A 20,984-nucleotide genomic window follows, 5' to 3' on the forward strand; every position below is an offset into this window, starting at 1 on the left:
GGTAGACATTTTAAGATTTGTGTTGATACGTTGATTATATTGGTAGTAAAGAAGATCGTTTCTTAAAAAAATTACGTCGTCACATATACATCCTTATTTTGGCTGATGATGTTTGTTTGGAAGAGGATTCACAGAGTTGGCAGAGGATGGTTCACGCAGTCGGACCAGAGTTGTTTTATATGAGTGTCGTAGTTGGTTTACGCAATAATCGAGTGATAGTTGGTTTATTTGTTTATAACAGTTGATTTTAGTGTGCTCGGTAGTACATTGAAATACATTTTCGCAGTTTTTTTTAACTGATTGTATGGGTTATGCATTTTCAAGTTTATTTTTGATGATGTTAATTTATTGTCATTCAAATGTATTTGCAGTCTATTTAATCATTTTTAGTATTCAGCATTTTTAAGTTCGTTTCATGATTTTAGGTTCATATGATGGTGAAGTTGTTATTTCTGATGATGATGGAACAGGGGGTGGGGGTGAACTAGTTGGAGCCGTTGATGCCACTGGAAGTGAGGCATTGAATGCATGCTTTATGCAGTTGTTCGAAGAAGAAGTCGACTGCATTCCTGATGATAGCGACGAGGACATAAACTCAATGGATTCAAATGATTCCGATGGTTGTTATTTTCCAAACCACCCTAAGATTTGATATGTTTAATTAATGTCGTGTTTACGATGTAATGGCTCGGTAACTTCGGTTAAGTGTTAAACCGTTGTAATACAGTAGTATACTATTATGAATACCGTATGATACTACCATTATCATTTTATTATACTATTATGAGATTATTAATGTACTAGAGTTTTTTAACTCGACATATTGGTTTGATTGTGTTATGATGTGTTTTAAGTATTTTATCAAAACCCTAGATTGAAATTATGAGATTATTAATGTACTATTTTATTGGTTATGTTGGAATACTTTGCGTTGGTTTTGTTCTCAATGTTCTTGTCATTTCAGTGGTATATTGTTTGTAACACAATTTCATATCACTACTATAACCGTAATATACTATCATAGCAGATTAATGTACTATATTGAAATTATTAATATACTATGTGGTTGAATAATACGGGATCCATAGTCGATTAACGAGATCCATAGTCGAATTAGATCAATGAGATAGTCTATTACATGATATGGGATAGTCTAACAATATTAAAACACAAATCCGCCGCCATCACTTATCAGATCTAGGATTTTGTTGATTCTTCGGCCCAATAGTCAAATAGCTAAACCCATAGTCGAATTAGATATATGGGATAGTCTATTAAATGATATGAGATAGTTAACGTAATTTTAAAACACAAATCCGCCGCCGTCACTTCTCAAATCTAGGGTTTTGATGATTCTTCGGCCCATAGTCGATTAACGAGATCCATAGTCAAATTATATCAGTGGGATAGTCTATTAAATGATATGGGATAGTCTATTAATACAGATGTAATTCGACTATGCATCTCGTTAATCAACTATGGGCCGAAGAATTATCAAAACCCTAGATTTGAGTGATCCTAGATTTGAGTAACCCTAGATTGGAGCAGTGACGGCGGCGGCGACGGCGGCCAACGACGATATCACTCCTAATTAATTGTTACGACCTTGGAGGCGGGAGCGGCGGAGGTCTTGGTCGTTTTTGGCGGTCTTGGAGGTGGAGGTGGTCGGATGTGGTGGTGGTGGAGGACTAGGCGGTGGTGGAGGTGTTGCTTATGGCCAATATCGTTGTTATCGTCGGTGGCCACCGGCGACAACGGTGACGGAGGTGGCGGCGGTCGGAGGTGGAAGCGGCGAACCCGGCGGGAAAATATGGAGGGATTTCGGAGTGCAGAAAATCGTCAATCGCCGGTGTATAAATTTCTGGTTTTCTTTGGGACGTTTGCAGATTTTGGTAGTGGGTTTGTGGGATAGTGTTTTAACGGGAAAATAGAGAGAGATTTGATATAATTTCAAAAGGTAAAGTAACGGGATTTGTGGGATTTGATTGAGGGTATTGATGGAATTTAGTAAAATATGGGTTTTTATCAAAATGGCAAATTTGAGTTTGGATCTACACCTAATATTTGTAAGACTAAGGGGGTTATATCTAATGGACCCTAAATTAAATGATGAAATTTGAGCATATTAAAGTATGAGGGGCTATTTTAGTCTTTTACAAAAATCTGGACTATGTGTGGACTTTTTTTGTAAATGAGTTTATTGTCTGAATCTCTTTATGAATAAGTACCCATTGATGGGCTTATTTGTAAAGACCCCGATAATTAAAGTGTTGGACTACCAAGTTTGCACGTTTTTCACTTTTGGTCCTCCATTTACCGCCATCAACAGAATACACACTAATGTTGTCATATTTTAACACACTGAGTCCCTAAATCTATCTTCAAAAGAGCCCTTGTAGATTTTACAAAGCTATAATTTTCATCCCAAAAGTTGGTTTAAAAAACTCTAAATCTCGAACAAAGGACTACATCGAATGAGAAATCAGTATCGTTCTCGACTTTGAAGCCATCTTTAACCCCACCCGCCCCCATAGCACACAAAGTCGCATCTCCAATATACCGAGGACGACTTATACTAAAACATGATTCGTACGTTCTGTTCCGTTCGTACTTATTTCATTACATAACTAATTAAGTGCATTGAATTACGTACAAACATAAGAAAATGAAAATTAGAAAATCATCTCAAAGAATGTATATATCTTGGAGTTGTACAATCATCTCAAAGAATGTATACACACACAAACCAACTTCTCATCTCCATTTCTTTTCTCCTTCAATAATCGACATTCACTCTCGCCGATAACATTTTAAAAGTCCAGCTCTCAAATCACTTAATGTGATTGTCAATAGTTCATCACCTTTAGATTTCAAATTCAGCCTCGAATCAAGATTTTCTCGAGCATTGTTCAACATTTGATCAACCAAACCTGCATTCAGTTTGTTCCGTAGCTTCTTTGTGGAGTTCTTTTCAATCACTTTAAGAATAGCACCGGATGTACATGAGGGATGCAGCTTAAATCCGTACAACTTGCTGTTCTCATTTTGCTCGCTCATCTTTATCTTTACCATCTGTGCAAGATCGTTGCATGTAAAATCATCAAATTTAAAAAAATGGGCAACTCTTTTGCAAAATTCCGCATTCGAAGAGAACACACGCTTCATCGGCTCAGTTGAACCAGCAAAAATGACCACAATGTTTCCATCTTCCATCGCAGACATAATCTCTTCCATTGCCTCCACACCATAGTCTTTGGTGCTATGCTCAGGTGCTAAACGATATGCTTCATCAATGAACAAAATCCCCCCCATGGCCTCTTCGATCTATAAAAGCGTCAATCCAAAATTATTAAAACATGAAAGAAGCTTTAAGAACATTACGGAACTTTAAAAAATAATAAAAATTTCTTTACTTTTTTTTTAGTCTTTGGTCCGGTTTGTCCAATGGACTCTCCTATCAAATCCGAGCATTGCACTTCTGTTACACTATCAGAACAAAGTACACCAACAGATTGAAGTAGTTTGCCTAGGATTCGTGCCACGGTGGTCTTACCTGCACAAGAAATACTCAAAGATCCAGTTAATAAATAAATAAAAAAAAGACGAGACAACAGCGATATAAATAACGGGCCATAATTGAGCGAAAATACCTGTCCCGGGATTTCCAAGAAACGCCATGTGAGGTGGTTTTCTTGGTCCAGGATTTATCCCCATCGCACGACGTTTCTCGTCCATGAGCATCACCTTTGCCCATTTTTTGAGCTGAAGTTTAAGCTCATGCAATCCAACCATCTTCGATAGTTCTTGATCAAACTCTTTCATCTTTCTTTCTATTCCATCTTCATCATCTTGGGATCCATTTCCAGTGAATGAGGACCCCGAAGTATTAGATTGTCCCGTCTCGTTTACGTGTTCCTCGTTATTTCCAGGCCTAGATTTGCCTGGTGTATTCTTCATTTCCAATACGAACTGTTTTATGCATTCTTCGTAACTCTGTCCAGTCTTTGATGTATTAACCTTTTCCACGAATTCTTTTATCTTTTCTTTGTAGTTTTCAGGCCTTGAGCCGCCTGATGTATTCATCATTCCCATGATCTTGTTTATTTTTTCTTCGTAATTTGCAGGACTTAAGTTTCCTGATGAAACGATTCCCATTATTTTATTGATGCGATGTCCAGCCTTTGAGTGGAGCATTTTACTGTAGATCGGTGTTGCAGAATTGTCAGTTTGAGTCGGAGCATCAACTTTCAGAAATTTCACCAATTCATCGTTTTGTAGGCCTATTGGGAGATAGTTGAAAGGAATCATACCCTCCTGCCCACATCCATGATAAATAAAAGTTCATTATCAATGAAAATCAATATTAAAATTAAATAAAAAATGAATATGAATCATACATCGTCTTTGGCGGAACAATCAGCATTATATTCTGATAACGTTATCACAATCGAGTTGTCTCCAGATCGAAGTGCATAACCAACTGCAAGATGTAATGGAGTCATCGAGTTCTGCAAGAAATTCGGACAGCAAAAAAATTGTAAATAAGGTTATGAAATTCAGATACTGCAAGTATTTATTAAGACACAAAGGAAAAATAAAATATTGTACATTTGTTCTTGCTTCAATATTGACACCAGAGCCGAGAAGCAACTTGGCCGCCTCGTTGCATCCATTCTTAGCTGCAGTGTGCAATGGAGTCTCGCCGTACTGTGCATACAATGGTCAGCGAAATGGAGAAATATATTACAGTAAGATGAAAATATAATTATGAAACCTTAATACATTAATTATTGTTTCGTCGACATACATACCGCATTCTTAGCTTCCAACTCCACTTTCCCTGGTCCTTCCCAGTCAAGCAAATACTTTATTATCTCAATTTTATTGACACTAGCAGCAATATGCAATGGGGTTTCTAGCATCTACACCCAATAAAAATAACAAGCAATCGTCAATATACCAGGAAATATAATATATATATATATATATATATATATATATATATATATATATATATATATATATATGGACACATGAAAAGCACAAGGTGCATTCATAAAAGCCGAACATATTTCTATGAACGCAGTTGTCAGAAAATTTAGTGTATGACGAGGAAATCTTGAATTTTCTGATTCTATTGATAATATTTGTCTAACATTTTGCAGAGTTTGTCTATTTTCCTAAGATGTAACAACAAATGATGGAATGAACTACCTTAGATTCAAATATCGATCACAAACCATAGTGCATTAGCTGATCATGAAAGAAGAATCGGTATTATAAAACACGCAATTCGCATAGAAATTAATAAAAATCCATTTTAGACAGTAATAGTATCTCAATTCTCAAATATAAAAGTTGAGTTAACTGCATAGACCCATATGAATTATTTAATTGACGAAAAAGTCCTTATGTTAAAAAAGTTAGCATTAACCCCTTATAATGAGTTCTATTTAGACTACCGCCCCTTACATCAAATTTCGTTGTTGATATTGTTGAAACGACTAAACTACCCTGATTAAAACAAGGGCAAATTCCACTTTCCCCTCATGTACTTTGACTCGGGATCACTTTACCCCCTTTTTGCAATCGATTGCAACAATCGACCCCCTCGTACTTGAAAAATTGTCACAATGCAAAGAATTGCACACACTACACCGAAAACACACAGTAAACAAATATACACACACCACCGAAAACACACACAAATAATACACAGTACATCGAAAACACACAATAAAAAAAATTACACACACTACACTGAAAACACACACTAAAAAATATACACACACTACACCGAAACACTAAAAAACATTACACACACTACACTGAAAACAAACACTAAAAAAGGCCCTCGCCGGTAGTTTCAGACAGTTAACCTTAACACCATTTCGTCTAAGTACTGAAAATTACAAAAAACAGCACACCTACTAGTTTGAAAAAAAAAAAAAAAAGAAAAAGAAAAAGAAGTACACCATGGGAAAGAGCTAAAAACCTCAAAACAGTGGAGCCATTTATCACTGTTTCCAAGATCAACAAACAACAAGAAACAAAAATTAGGGAGATCGGAATTGCCTAGACGAAGAAAGTGGGTAATCCAAGTTTTTAATTTAATTAGGGTGATCGGAATTGGACTGCTTCATTTGTGAAGCTAGAAAATGATAGTATAGCCAAATTTTTGAAAGGTATTCTAAATAATAGCACCAAATCAAGTGCGTATTTGCAGAATTTAACTCAAAATGTAAGAGAGAGAGAGAGAGAGAGAGAGAGAGAGAGAGAGAGAGAGAGAGAGAGAGAGAGAGAGAGATCTTACAAGAGCATCACTAGTTTGATTAAGGAGAGAAGGATTTTGGAGAAGTAGTTTCTGCAAGCCATCGAGATTTCCTGCCTCTGCGCATTCATGAATGCTCGTGATTTCTTCAGTAGACATCTTTGATTTAGAAGACCTTAAAATTATTTAAAGAAAAGAAAAGAGAAAAAGAAAATTAAGGGGAATCGGATATTCGATGGAGGAGTTCTCTCTCTCTTCTTCTTTTTGGGTTTAGAGTTGTGGATTCTTCATCGGGATCAAGAATGAGTTGGTCGTCTCTGTCGTTAAGTTTTTGACTTTGTCTGCTGTTATATGAAAAAAGTCAACTTCATTCTTTGCCTTGCAATTTTGAGCTTATTCACATTCAATCATTCATGCAATTGGATGCTTTAATAAATAAAAGGGTAAATTCTAATTTCCCTTATATTTTGGCTTGATATCGCTTGACCCCTTAATACTCTCGATTGCATTGATTTGTTCTATGTACTTAAAATTTTGTCTCAATGTGGCATTCGTTATTAGTTTTCACACCTTTGACGTTAACATCATTTGATATAAGTATAAATATTACAAAAAAACCACTCCTCACAGTTTAAATAATTATTAAAAAAATAATAATAAATTGTGGTTGTCGTCGTGGACTATGCTTTCTCATTGTCTTAAACTTTTATTAGGCCTTATTTTAAATGCCCGCTAGGTATCAAATAAACTAGGAATAAGCCCAAGTCAGATTCATCCTTTGACATACCCCCTGAAGAGGCGAAAGTACTATACTACCCTTATATGCAATTTTCGGCCAAACTACATTTAGCATTTCTGGTCATGTATTTAGCATTTTCGCTGATTTATTTGTTATTATTAATTTTTTTGTAAATTTTTTTGTTTAATTTATATATAATTTTATTATTTTTTTTATTAATTTTTTTTATTTAATTTTTCTTTCTTTTATTTTTTTTATTATTTTCTTTTATTTTTAAATTAATATGTTTGTTGTACAGAAAATAACTACATGTAACTGTAGTAAATTGTCGCAATTCGTAGTTATGTTCTTTTTTTTTAACCAATATTTTTAGTCGATCAATTATATATACACGCGAATATTGGTTATACAAAAGAAATTCATAAACCCTAGCAACAAAAATTTACAAATATCAAATATATATATATATATATATATATATATATATATATATATATATATATATATATATATATATATATATATATATATATATATATATATATATATATATATATATATATATATATATATATTATAAATCACATCAGAACCAATAAAATACAAATCGAAAATACACAAAATATATGCATATGTAACTAGTAATGTATAGTAACGTACAATAATGTATACAATCTGTTGAACACTGCAAATTTAACTTCAACCAAATTTTTGACACCTTCAAGAATAGGATCATTGGCCTTCATTAAGCTGCTATAGCAAAATCAAAACAAAAAAAATTATTTTAGTGCAAATCAACAAAAATTGAAGAAACATCAAAATACTCAAAAATCAACAAACACTAAGAAATCGAGAGATAAAGAGAGAAATGACATAGCTGCGAAATGCTACGAATTTTAGACCAAACCGCCAATGACTCCTCACCCCAATCACATCCTACCAAAACCCTAGCCGCCGATAATTAACCACCCAAGGTTCCACGCTCATAAATGAAAAAAATATAGAAATAAATTTGACAATATAAAAATGAACAAAATTGCCATCAAAATATAGATCTCAACGAGAGGAATCCAATGGTGGGTAGCCCGTCAAATTCTGACTGGCGGAACACAAATTACACCTCCGGCAAGACCCACCGTCGTCAAAATACGCACCGACTGAATTTTTTTTGCAAAAACAGATACAACGCTCCAAACTGAATGAAATCACCAAAAAAAAAAAAAGGAGCTCAACGAGAAGAATCTGACGGTAGTTAAAACCATCTAATTCCGACAAGCGGAGAGAGAGTTATGACTCCGGGAAGCAACTTCGCCGGTTGGAGATCTATGGGGGCGGGATTTGAATCTGAGAGTTGAGAGAGCAAGAGAGAGACGACTGTGAGTGGCTAGGGTTTAAAACAGATTTTAAAAGAGCATTTCAGGTACTTCAGGATGGGCGAGGGAGTCTGTCAAATTAATTTCAAAATGGAGGAGGTATGCACAAGGATGTAATTAGCTTGGTGGTTAGTTACATATAATTTCCATATGAGGGGTCTCTAAAATAATCCCTTTTTATAATTAATTTTTTAATTTTATTTTTGTTTTTTTAATAATTATTTAAACTCAGAGGGGTGACGTTTTTTTGTAATTTCAGTGCTTAGACCAAATGTGTTAAGGTCAAATATCTGACAATTAACAACGAGGACCACATTAAGAAAACTTTTCAAGTGCAGGGTCAAATCGATGCAATCGAGAGTAAACGAGATAAAGTGATATCGAGCCAAAGTATAAGGGGGAAAGTGAAATTTTCCCTAAATAAAAAAGGGGCATTTAGCTATAGACCCCTCAAACCGATAAGATATAGACATAAAACCCAACCCTAAATTCATCATTCGCAATACCCCTAGCTTTTTTTATACCTAAAATACTTTTCATTTACTTATTGCATCAGTAATTATATGGATTGTATTTAGCAATTTTGGAGTGCATTTTATAATTTTCTGACTGCATTTAACATTTTTTATTAAATTTTTAAACATGTTTTGAATATTTAAAAAAAATTAATTTTTTTTTAAACAAAAAATTGATTTTTTTCTCCCGATAAGTTTACTACGCTGAATATGACTATAGTTAAATATGACTATAGTCTAATATGACTGACTATATGTGACTATATCAACTGAAGTCTTATTATTCCTTTATATTGCCCTTTTTTACATTTCAACTTAAAAATTCTGATTATATAGTATAGTAGAGTCATGCTTACCAAATTATAGAAAACAACGAAAATTGTCTATTATTCACGAATACAATCCAATCAACATCCACACAAAAAATTAAAATTTGAATGTTGTTAATACAAGTTAACTTGAAATGAGAAGAGAGAACTTGTTATTTGAATATGACTATAGTCATGCCGACCCGACCACCGTGGACCAGGACCCGGACCCGAGTTTGCATGGGTCGGTTTCGATTCTTGTTTTTGTGGACCAAGACCCGACGGGTCTACCAGAGGAGGGTCCACCCGAATTTAATGTAAAATATCACAAAAAAATGCATGGTTTGGGACTTGAACCAGGTTTACAAAAGTAGTTTAGTAGAGTACTAACCTTTCGGGCAAAATAAATTATGATAATAGTCCTAACCATAAACATATAAATATAAATAAAACTGTAAAACGATTATAATAATTGTATAACTCATGTTTAATAAATTATTAATTGTCATATTCACTATTATTAATATTAAAAATCTCCACTAATAACAAAAATGCATATATATTTAATTTAGAAAAATATAAAAAATTACGGTTCAACCCATGTAATTAAAAAAAAAGATTGAATTCTGAATTTATTTGACTTTTGAAAATTTGAAAAATCTCTCAATTATTATTTTCACTTATAAATACCCCTAATATAATCTTCACAACCTTCATTTTATTTAGATTATATCTCAAGGTGTTAATAGTTTCAATTTTTTTAAAATTATTTAGTATTTAAATTCAACTTCCTTTTTTTTTTTTTTTTTAATTTTGAATTTAAAGTTAATCTCAAGTTTTTTTTCAAGTTTCAATTTACTATTTTTTTTCTTTCTTGTAATTACATGGAAAAAAAATTGAAAAATCGTTTTGGACCCGGACCTGAACCCGAGTGGATCCGCCTCCCCATAGGTCGGTTTTGGGTCCCCTAAAAGTCGGACCCGGGCCCGGCTCGGACTCGGAACCGACCCGACCCGTAGTCGTGTATATTACTATTGCTGCTCAAATCTAAAACTGTATGTTCAAAAAAAAAAAAAAAAAAAAAAAAAAAAAAAAAAGGAAATTGATATATAGATAGAAAGATAACGAAAGGGATGAGGGGCGGTCGACGACAACGGCGGTGGTGGCGATGAATGAAAGAGAGAGCAAGGGAGGCGACGACGCTGGTGGTGGTGTACAGATCTGGAAAAAAAATTGAGAAATGGAGAGAGATAATGAAAAGGATATAAAGAGATATACGTGGAGACAAAAGATGCGACAACAACGGCGTCGGTGGTGGTGTACAGATCTGGAAAAAGAAGAGAAAGAAATCGAGAGCATTAAGAACAAGAGAGAAAGAGATTTATGGGGAGACGAAAAAGGCGGAGGCGACAACGAGCGGCGATGGTGGAAGGTCAGAATTTTCGGAGAGAGTTGAGGGATTTAGGTGGAGAGGCGGAGAAGGTTGAGGGATTAGAGTTATACTAGTTGAGGGTATTTTTGTCTTCTCACACTAGTCCAACAGGTTTTCACTAATTTAGAATGAAATTTGGGTGTAGGCAAAAGACTTTAAATTCAATTGGATTTAGTTCAAAATATTTCTTATTTGAGGGGGGCATTGCATATTTCCCCATAAAAAAATCTTATAGTAGAACCTCCATAAATTAATACCCGACAAATTAATAAGTTCGCTTAAATAATAAACTTTTGCGGTCCCGACTCGGGGACAACGTGCTAAATTAATAATTCGCTAAATTTATAAGATAATGGACATTCAAAAATTTAAGAAGCCCCGTATAATATATAAATTAATAATACATAAAAATAATTCTTAAATTACATGGAACAGTATATTTTATAGATCTATGAAGAATGAATAAAATATAATTTAACTGGCGCTTGTTTCTTGATGAAGTTCACATTACCATCAATCTCGTCCCTCACTTTTCTTAACATGATTAGGTACTTCTCGTATAGTTTTCTCATAACTCAACAAAAAATGTTCAATACCATTACTGCTCTAAAAGCTTCCGTTCGTGAAACGGGTTCTATAGTGTATTGAATTATAGGTACAATGAATAATATACATGTAGTTTTAATTATTGAAAATAATAATATAATAATAATTTCATAAATTAATAAGTTATTAATTAATGTATAAATTAATAATTATTAATTTATCGATAAGTTAATACTTCACTAAATTAATGGGATTTTGATGTTCCCAACTGTATTAATTTATAAAGGTTTAACTGTAATTCAATTCAAGGTTGTTTCCTGAGAAATTGGGGGCCCTAGGCGAGTTTTAAGCATTTGTAAAAAATGGGCCCATATTTGTATTATATAATATACACATTAATTCATTCTAACGAGCACAACTGGACAAGATTTTTGATTAGCAGTTAAGAATTTTGGGGAAAATATGACTAAAATATTGACGATATTAAGGTAAATGAAAAGTTGATGGGATTCAGGGCAGAGCCCCGGAATCTTTTTTGAATATAGTATAAAAATATTATTCAACAAGTAAAAATATGTAACCTTTGTTTAACTATAATAAAATAAAATATTGTATATTTCAATTTGCCAAAACTCTTTGAAGTTATTAAAAAATGCAAAGATTGCTGGAAAAAAGAGTTATAAAATTTAATAGAAGAACTCAATATCTAACTAATTGTAATCGATTGAGGCATTTTATTCACGTCAACTGCAAGAATAAGTGTAAAAATTCTCAACAAATACTTAAACTATGTAATATGATATGTTCATGGTTATTCATATTGTTTAACTATTTCTAAATTTTAAATATCATTTAATATTATGACTATGAAAACATTACTTGGGGGACCCCTAATTGTTTCAAAAAGACCCTGGTTTAATTCTCATTTTAGTTGAGGCTTTAAAAAGAATCCTAGTTTAATTCTAGGGGCTATTTGACAAAAGTCCCCCGTAGAATTTTCTCATTAAGATAAGACAAATTTTAAATCAACAATTAGTGAGAACCCTTTTACTTGTAACTTCCAAAAATGCCCCTAATTATTCATCCGAAAATAGGAAAAAGAAAATCATATTTTCCTCAAAAAATAACTCCTTTAAATATCCGCACACTCCCCAAAATTCCTCAAAAATCTCATAGCATTTCAATTTTTTCTTTTTTTGTAATTTTCTTTTTTCGTATTTTTTTTCTTCAGAAAATTGGTTTTTTGAATTTCGATTAAAGAAATTGGTTTCTATATTATTTTTATTTTCGAATATTTAAGAAGAAATGTTGGATTTTCTTTTTAAAAAAAATTATTTTCATTTTTTAATTCTGATTTTTTATTTTTTAATTTATTTTGCTTCTAGTTTTCAAATTCATTTAAAAAATAGTTTTTACAAATTGAAATTCACTATAAACTTATAAAAAAACCATTATGTGATTAACGTATTCGGTTACGAAAATCCACTATACACTTATTGAAAACCAGTATGTAATTAACAAAAACCACTATGTAATTGACGAAAATCGATATGTAATTAATGAAAATCGCTAGGTAATTAACGAAAACCACTATATAAATAACGAAAACCATTATGTAATTAAGCACGGCCACTATTTAATTAATGTATTCCATTACGAAATCGACTATTAAACTTATCGAAAACCAATATAAAATTAAATTATTGCAAACATATCATAATCCATTATGTAAAATAACATAACTCACTAAGAATCATGCCTCGCCCATATCATTGCTTATAGCGTTGCAACCTTCGAAATCACATACACACGCATGAAACGTGCCAGACTTTAGTTAGACACGAATTAACAGACTCTAGATGAATTATCATCAACTGATGATGACACCTGTTGATATCTATACTAATGATTCACAAAACAACTCGTGAATGCCCCCTCCTTAACATCTAAATCACGAATAATCAACACTCACGAAACATATTCCAATATTACCGATAAAAAACACAAGAATGGAACATACAATTGCTAATTTCATCTCATAGGGGAGGCTGCGCGGCGGTGGAGAGAGAAGAAATAAGGGTGAGACGGTGGAGAGGGAAGAGAAAGGGGCCGGCGACGCGAGGGCGGATGTGAGGAGCGATGGCAGGGACAGTTCCATCTCTGGTGGAGCAGGAGGTCTCGTCGAGGAGGAGGAGGACGGAGAGGGCGTCGTCGTCCGGCGGGACAACGGGGTTGTGGGTGTGGTGAGAAGATAGGAGGAACCGCCGTGATGCAAGTATAAGATCTAGGGTTTCAGGAATAACTTAATATAAAATAAAAAGAAAATTGATATAAGAAAGGGTATAACTGTGAAACTAACCTTCAAGTGAACATTAGTGTTTCAATATTGATCTTATAATTAATTAATTATGGGGTTTTTATGCATAAGTATCTGACCAACCATCTTTATTATTATAGGTTTATGGACTTTTTTTAGCCAATAAGTTCGTCCATTTAATATGTATTATAAATAAAATCAAAATTAATGCATTTGACAAAATTACCCCCAATCCTTTCAACTCAATTCATAATTGTAACCTCAATTTAACTTCTATTTCGACAAGGAAAATTACACTTTATGTCCCTAAACTTTACCACTAAAACGATTTATGTCCTCAAATATTTCAATCCACGAAATATGTCCTCAAACTTGCCACTTTTGATCACTTTATATTCTGTCGTTAACGTCGTCAGCTAACTTCGACGAAAATAGCACGCGTGCTCACGTGATGTCTATGTGGCCGTTAAATGTCGAGCTGGACAACACCCAGTGTCTACTTGGCCGATGAAACGTGATGTGGAGCGACACGTCAATCTCCTCCCCTGTTTCTATTCTAAAATCCCCAATTCTCCATATCCCCAATGAACCCGTAAATCCAATCCCTAAAATCTCATTTTGAATCCTTCAATTGAGGTGAAATTCAAAAATAGCAGAATCGTGTTCTCGAGTTTTTGAATGTCCGAGTAGTTAAAGCGTCACAATTGCAAAACAATTTTCGATTTGGTAAGTTTCCTCGAAGTTGTTATCTTTGAACTATTTTCGATTTTGGTAATTAGTCTACTTGTAGTGTTGATTTCTTAAAGAGGAACCTCATGTAAATACCATGGAATAAGGTTTGATCTTGATACTATTCCATTCCAAAAATGGAAAGTTAGACACAATTGGGATTTTTTTTTGAAATTGGATGCAGTTACTAATTCTTGATCTGGCATGTACAAAATGAAAACTTCATTCTCGATTCTACGAGAATTTTTATGAAAGCCTTTCATTTGCTTCTCTTCGATGGAAGTTCACCTCAATGTTTTCGATGTAGCATAAAATATGAGTAAAAGATCTAATTATGGCTGTCGGAGCTCATCCTCAACGAGCTCTGAAGCTCATTCAACATTTTACACAATCAATTGTAAATGTGGATTTCGTTTGCCAATGATTACATCATGGACGCCAGACAATCTAGGGAGAAGATACCAATCTTGCCCAAATTATGGGTTAAAATGCTTTCCTTTTATTTGTTCATTACTGTATATTGAATTTGTTATTTCAAGCTTTCCCAAATTATGAGGTAAAATGCGCTCATTTGTTTTAAATTTTGGGATTCGTTACAGAAACCAACCTACTATGTTGTATTCAAGTGGTTGAATCCTGAAATATGTGGTAGATCCAAGATGATTATCCCCGGACTTTGTAGGAGAGTGAAAAAACTAGAGGGTGAATTAGCTTGCTACAAAGAGAAAGAAGAAATATTGAACCAAGTAGAAGGTGAAGTGGCTTGCTACAAAGAGAAAGAAGAAAAAATGAACAAGCTAGAAGGTGAACTTGCAGAGGAAAGAAGGATTATTTAGAAAAGAGCCAAGAAACTGGAGGGTTTGATTGCAATGTACAATAAGAGGATGAAGTTGCAAGTTGGAGTCTTTATGGTCATACTTCTGTTCATTGCCATATTTGTCATGAAAATTGGCACATAAAGAGGGTATATGTAATGTTTTGTTTGTATGTGGATATTGTTTGTAATGTTTTGTTTGTATGTGGATGTTGTTTGTAATGTTTTGTTTATGGTCAATTTTCAGTTGTTAGGAGTTCTTGTAATGGTGGATTTGGTAATTTGGTACTAGTTCTTGAATTTGGTGAATTTCGTAGTAGTTCTTATATGGTCAATTTTCAGTTGTTTGTAGTTATTGTAAGGGTGAATTTGGTAATTTGGTAATAATTTTTGAATTTGGTGAATTTGGTAGTAATTCTTGTATTGGTCAATTTTCATTTGCTAGCTATTATGTTGATTTCCATCAAGTACCTTGTATGTATTGATCAATTATGGAACTTATATATACATAATTCAAAAACAGAAGCTTATTCATTAACTTGAAATTCAAATATCAAACATTCAATAACTTGAAATTGTCATCAAACATCCCATACAAACCAACTATGTTCGAATCCAAACAAATCAAAACATCTCATACAAACCAACTGTGTTCAAATCCTAACAAACCATCGAACATTAAACAGTCAAACATCCAACATTCAAACATTCAAACAAACATCAAACTAGCTATCAAATCCAAACATCAAACATTCAAACATACAAAACAACAAAAGTACAATCTTGATCAAACTTGATCACTTCTTCATCTTGGAGGCTGACTTGGAACCACGAGCTGACTTAGAAACAGGGGCTAACATGGAACCAACTACTGACTTGGAAGATGCCTTGGAATTTGTGATGGATGCAGAGGCTGATTTAGAAGAACTTGTACCAATTTCAGAGCTTGAGTTAATTTCCCTTAAGTTGATTGGTCACTGATGATGCTAAATTGGATAGTGTTATGAAATTAACACCTCCATTCACAATCATTGGAGCGTGGATTGTTGGAGAAGATTGACTTGGCTGTAATTAATAAGAAAAAAAATATAAATTCAAGTAAAAACTTATTAAAAAAAAACATAATTATGAAAATATTAATTTAAATACCATAAATGATCCAATTATGTTCATTCTGCATGTTACTGTCATTTTCTTATGAGGTCTTCTAACCTGCAATTTTCAACAAATAGTTTGCATAACTTAAATTTTATATATTATATACATTGAGATACTGAAATTAATAAAAATAATACAATTATAAAACTGTAATTTTTATTTATTTTTTGCAGTATAAATTGGTGGTTGTGGTAGTTGTGGAGTTGAAACTGAAGCTTGAGTTGAAGCTTCAACTTCAGTCCTTTGGTTTCCTTGCTCAGCACTCATACCAGCACCCTTGCTCCCTTCTTGAACCTGTGCAAACTTCCTCTTTTTGCATGTTTTAGAGTTGTGGTTTGTGCCATGTCGGAGACAGTAATTTAACTGTTAATTAACTTTTTTTTTTCTTAAAAAAATATTTTAATTAATATTACTGTCTTGGGTGCTAAATTACTGTCTCCAGCGGTTATTTAACTGTCGGGGACAATAATTTAAATGTTAATTGACTTTTTTTTTTTTTTAAATTTTCTTTTCTTACAAAAAAATATTTTAATTAATATTACTGTCTTGGCTGCTAAATTACTGTCTACAACAGTAATTTAACTGCCTGAGACAGTAATATTATTGTATTAATAATTTTTATCGTCTCGGCCTGCATTTTTGCTGTGTTCGATTGTAATATTACTGTCTCCGACCGTAATATTACTGTCTCATGCAATAATATTACTCTTTGTGGCAATAATATTAATAATATTACTGTTCGGGAAAATAATATTCATAATATTACTGTCCCAAACAGTAATATTATTGTCTTTGACAGTTATTTAGCAGCCAAGACAGTAATATTAATTAAAATATTTTTTCTAAGAAAAAAAAAGTCAACGACGGAGACCGGCGGTCAACAGTGGTTGACCGGCCGGAAACAAATTTCAGAAAAAAGAAATTTCAAAAAAAAAAAAAGAAGTCAACGCCGGAATCTGGCTGGAAAAAAAAATTCAGAAAAAAAAATATTTTTTTCAAAAAATTATTAAAATGAGGTTAATGTGATATATTTGTTTAAATCCGGGGTCAATGTGTAATATTAAGGAAGTTAGATCATAATGGATGAAATTGATAAGAATTATATTATGGAGGGTATTTTAAACTAAATACATGGGGATGAGTTTATTTGAAAGACTGTTTTTTTGTGTGGATCAATGTGCATTTAAGTCCCTTGTCATGAGCCTATTTGCCATTCGACCTATTATATATTGTAAATGCTTTTTAAGGTCCAATTTATAATTATTTCCCAAGGCATTCAAATTCCCAGGGCCGAGACATATCATTCTAATAAACTAGTAACTCACCTGTGCGATGCACGAGAATCTATTCTAAGATAAAAATATATTAATGATTAAAACACGTCGAGGATGTAAATCGAATACCTCTATGAATGAAAAGAGGGTGTGCTAATACGATCATGGGGACAATTTAAAGAAATGAAAATATAATATAATCCAAAAACTTAAAACATAATATATGTTTCATTTGATTTAAGTACCGAGTTAAACAAAATAAACGCTAAAATAAAATATAAAAAATTATAAAATTGTGATAAAAAAATATAAACATTATTTGACCCAAATGGTACAACTATCTCGTCCAAGACACTCGAATTCTTGACATGAAACTTAATTATCAAAGTAGTGTTTTACAACACATGCATTGACATCACCTATAACTCGTCTAATTCCTTGCGAATAACATGCACATTTTTTATTCTTCAAATACAATCAGTGATACACATTACTGAAACATGAATCACTTAAAAGTGTAAGAAATAAATACAATTTTTCTAAATGACCTTAATTAAAAAAATAAAATTCCATTGGAGTCGACAGTAAGATAAACATAAAGAATAGTAAATATTGAGTGCATTTTTATGTACATTTAAGTACATTTCAACTATATTAAAATCTAATATATGAATGTTTACAAACTTATCTTCAAAATTAAGATTCTAATAATCATGCATACTCTTAGAATTAAAATTCAAATTCAAAATGTTTGATAAAATGTAATATATGTGATATAAAAACTAAATTCTAATTCCCAAGAAAAAAAAAATTGTTTCGATCAATATATAAAAAAAAACTTTATCAAAACAAAACCTATAAAAAATAAGTATGGTCAAAGTACAAAGTTTGGCATATATGGTATATTTTAATTGAACTGTAAACACGATTTTATTAATTACTTATACACTTATTTTGTAATATATAATGAAAATTAATATTAATATACATTTAATATTTTTTTTATTTAATGAGATTTTAGATCATCCTCAAATTTCAGTTTGCAATCTCAACAAATCCGTAATCGAGACCTACTTCATAAAAATCAATCTCGTAAAATTGCACGTCGATTTCTTTTCATTGGAATATCAAACCATTTTGTTTTAGGGAAAGAGATAATTTATCTAAAATGTTTTTTAATGATCCAAAGAATACACACACATAATGTCCTCGCTAGATTGACAACATCCATTTTCACATATGTATATTTTCCTGTATATTTCGCACATTATTTTTAATGTATTTTTTTCTTCCCTCATCAATGTAGACTTGTTTGCTATATAATTTATATATTTCTCTAGTTAGTATAGGTTTTCCTGCAAAAGCAGTACTTCTAAATTCTAATATGCTTGCACAAATAATTATTCCTATTTCAAAACATACAAAATCAAACATTGTCACAAATACATCTAGGCACAACGTTGTTATATATCATAATATTGGAATTACAGTGAATGAAGAAGGGTCAATCTAATGTCATGTACATAAAGATTCAAAAGATTAATAGCAAAAAAATATTATGAACGTACAAACTAATAATATTTTATGTAAATATTAAAAAAATAATAAAAATAAAAGAATTATTACGATACGTACAAATTAATATTGTAACATGAAAATATAAAAACTAAAGAAGATTTATTTAAGGGGCTCTCTGAGAAAACCCCCTCACTACTTTTTTTAATGGAGGGAGGCCCAAAATATTTTAGTCCATTTGAGAAAAGCCCACACCCATTTTCAGCCATTATGTTTTCCAGTTTTGCCCCCGCCCGCCACATCATCACTAGGTCACGCGCTCAGCGATTTTATTTTTTATTTTTTCGTTTTTTTTCCCGTCTTTTCTGTATCAGTTTCCTTAATCGACTATGAAGCATAGTCGATTACCTTAATCGACTATGCTTCGTAGTCGATTACCTTAATCGACTATGCTTCATAGTCGATTAAGGAAATTATTTAATTTTTTAATTTTTTTTTGGTTTTTTTAAAATTTTGTTTTTCTATATCAGGTATATTAATCGACTATGATGTCAAGCATAGTCGATTAAAAATCTGCTACTAAAAATAACAAATCACAACTGCGAAAAAAGTACAAAATCAACTATATATTACAAAAACAAAAAATAAACAAATATTATAAATGATTTATACAATTGGAATCAATAAACAAAAAGTTCAAAAAAAATAAAAAAATTGGAGTCGATCAACCTTAATCGACTGCCAGAGCATAGTCGATTAGCTTAATCGACAATGAACATGTACATAGTCGATTAAGGTTTCAGCACACGCGAAATTCTCTACCGGCGCCGTCCTCCGTCCGATCCACCAAAAAACCCTAAATCTGCCTCCTCATCGTCACCACACCGCCGCTACAACACACCATCACCACCTTACTTTGACATTATGACGGTTTTTTATTACAAATAAATAAATAAAATCACAACTCGCACCACCAACCAAATCAGAACCGCCACCTATCAAAATCAGATTCCGGCGACAAATCGACAATCTTATCTCTATTCGCCTCCGATGTAGCATTCCTGACATTCGAATTCAGAATTGCTATCAAAATCATTCATAATGTTTGATGGGTGCTTCATCTTCTTTCTTTCTCCATCTCTCGGCGGCGGCGGCGGCGGCGGCGGCAGCGGCAGCGGCAGTGGCGGAGAAGTCACGGAGAAAACAGAGGAAAAAAAACAAAGAAGAAGAGAAACGTTGGAGCGTGAAAACGGCTGATGAAAAAAATAAAAATAAGATTAGGATTTTGAAAGAGTATAATAGACAATTAAGGGTAATTTTGGAAATATGAAAATATCATATGGGTGGAATATTAGCTAAGGGGGTTTTCTCTAATTATATAGGGAGGAGGTGTTTTCTTAACTCATTTTCCTAGATGAGGGGGTTCTTTCTAATTATCCCTTTATTTAAATATATTCAACAAATCATATAAGAATCTCTATTACAAATAACGAAATACATACATGAGTTACTTTAGTATTTTTTTATTACAATATCACCTTCATTAAACTCAACTTCTTCTTCATCGAAACTAAACTTACAATTATTGAATGTATAATCAAAGATGGAAAACCAAAAGTAAAAGTTTTTAAAATCCATCCATATAATATATCTAAACCATATCTTTGCATTCTACACAACGCGACAAGGTTTCTCTCTTACCGACGTCGCCGCATATAACACACACGATGTTATCCATGGATATTAAAATTAAAAGGAAAACAAAACAACGATTCGTTAGATTATTATACATACGCATACATAATAAACTGATAACATAATAAACATTTGGCGATAAATAAAATACTTCAAAGCGAGCATGCACATCGCACAATACTGATTGCATTATGAAATTACAAAACATAAAGATGAAAAAAAAAGTTTTAAGCTGAGGACCTTGGTTTAGCATGATCATAACAAAATGTGTTGATAAAGAATGAGATAAATGAGTTTG

The 20,984-nt window shown here is 32.5% G+C and overlaps 1 non-coding gene across 1 annotated transcript; it reads right to left on the bottom strand.

Moving 5' to 3' along the window:
* Positions 1–2,763: 2,763 nt before the first annotated feature.
* LOC105969289 (uncharacterized) lies at positions 2,764–6,624 on the bottom strand. The gene is made up of 7 exons (XR_016033802.1): positions 6,314–6,624; positions 4,812–4,922; positions 4,609–4,707; positions 4,398–4,508; positions 3,651–4,314; positions 3,414–3,553; positions 2,764–3,324 (listed from the first exon to the last, which is right to left on the bottom strand). It is a non-coding gene; the product is annotated as an uncharacterized LOC105969289 (transcript).
* Positions 6,625–20,984: the final 14,360 nt, after the last annotated feature.

Source organism: Erythranthe guttata, chromosome 10 (genome assembly GCF_056151865.1).
Source record: "Erythranthe guttata isolate IM_541 chromosome 10, IM_541, whole genome shotgun sequence".
Classification (NCBI taxonomy): Eukaryota; Viridiplantae; Streptophyta; class Magnoliopsida; order Lamiales; family Phrymaceae; genus Erythranthe; species Erythranthe guttata.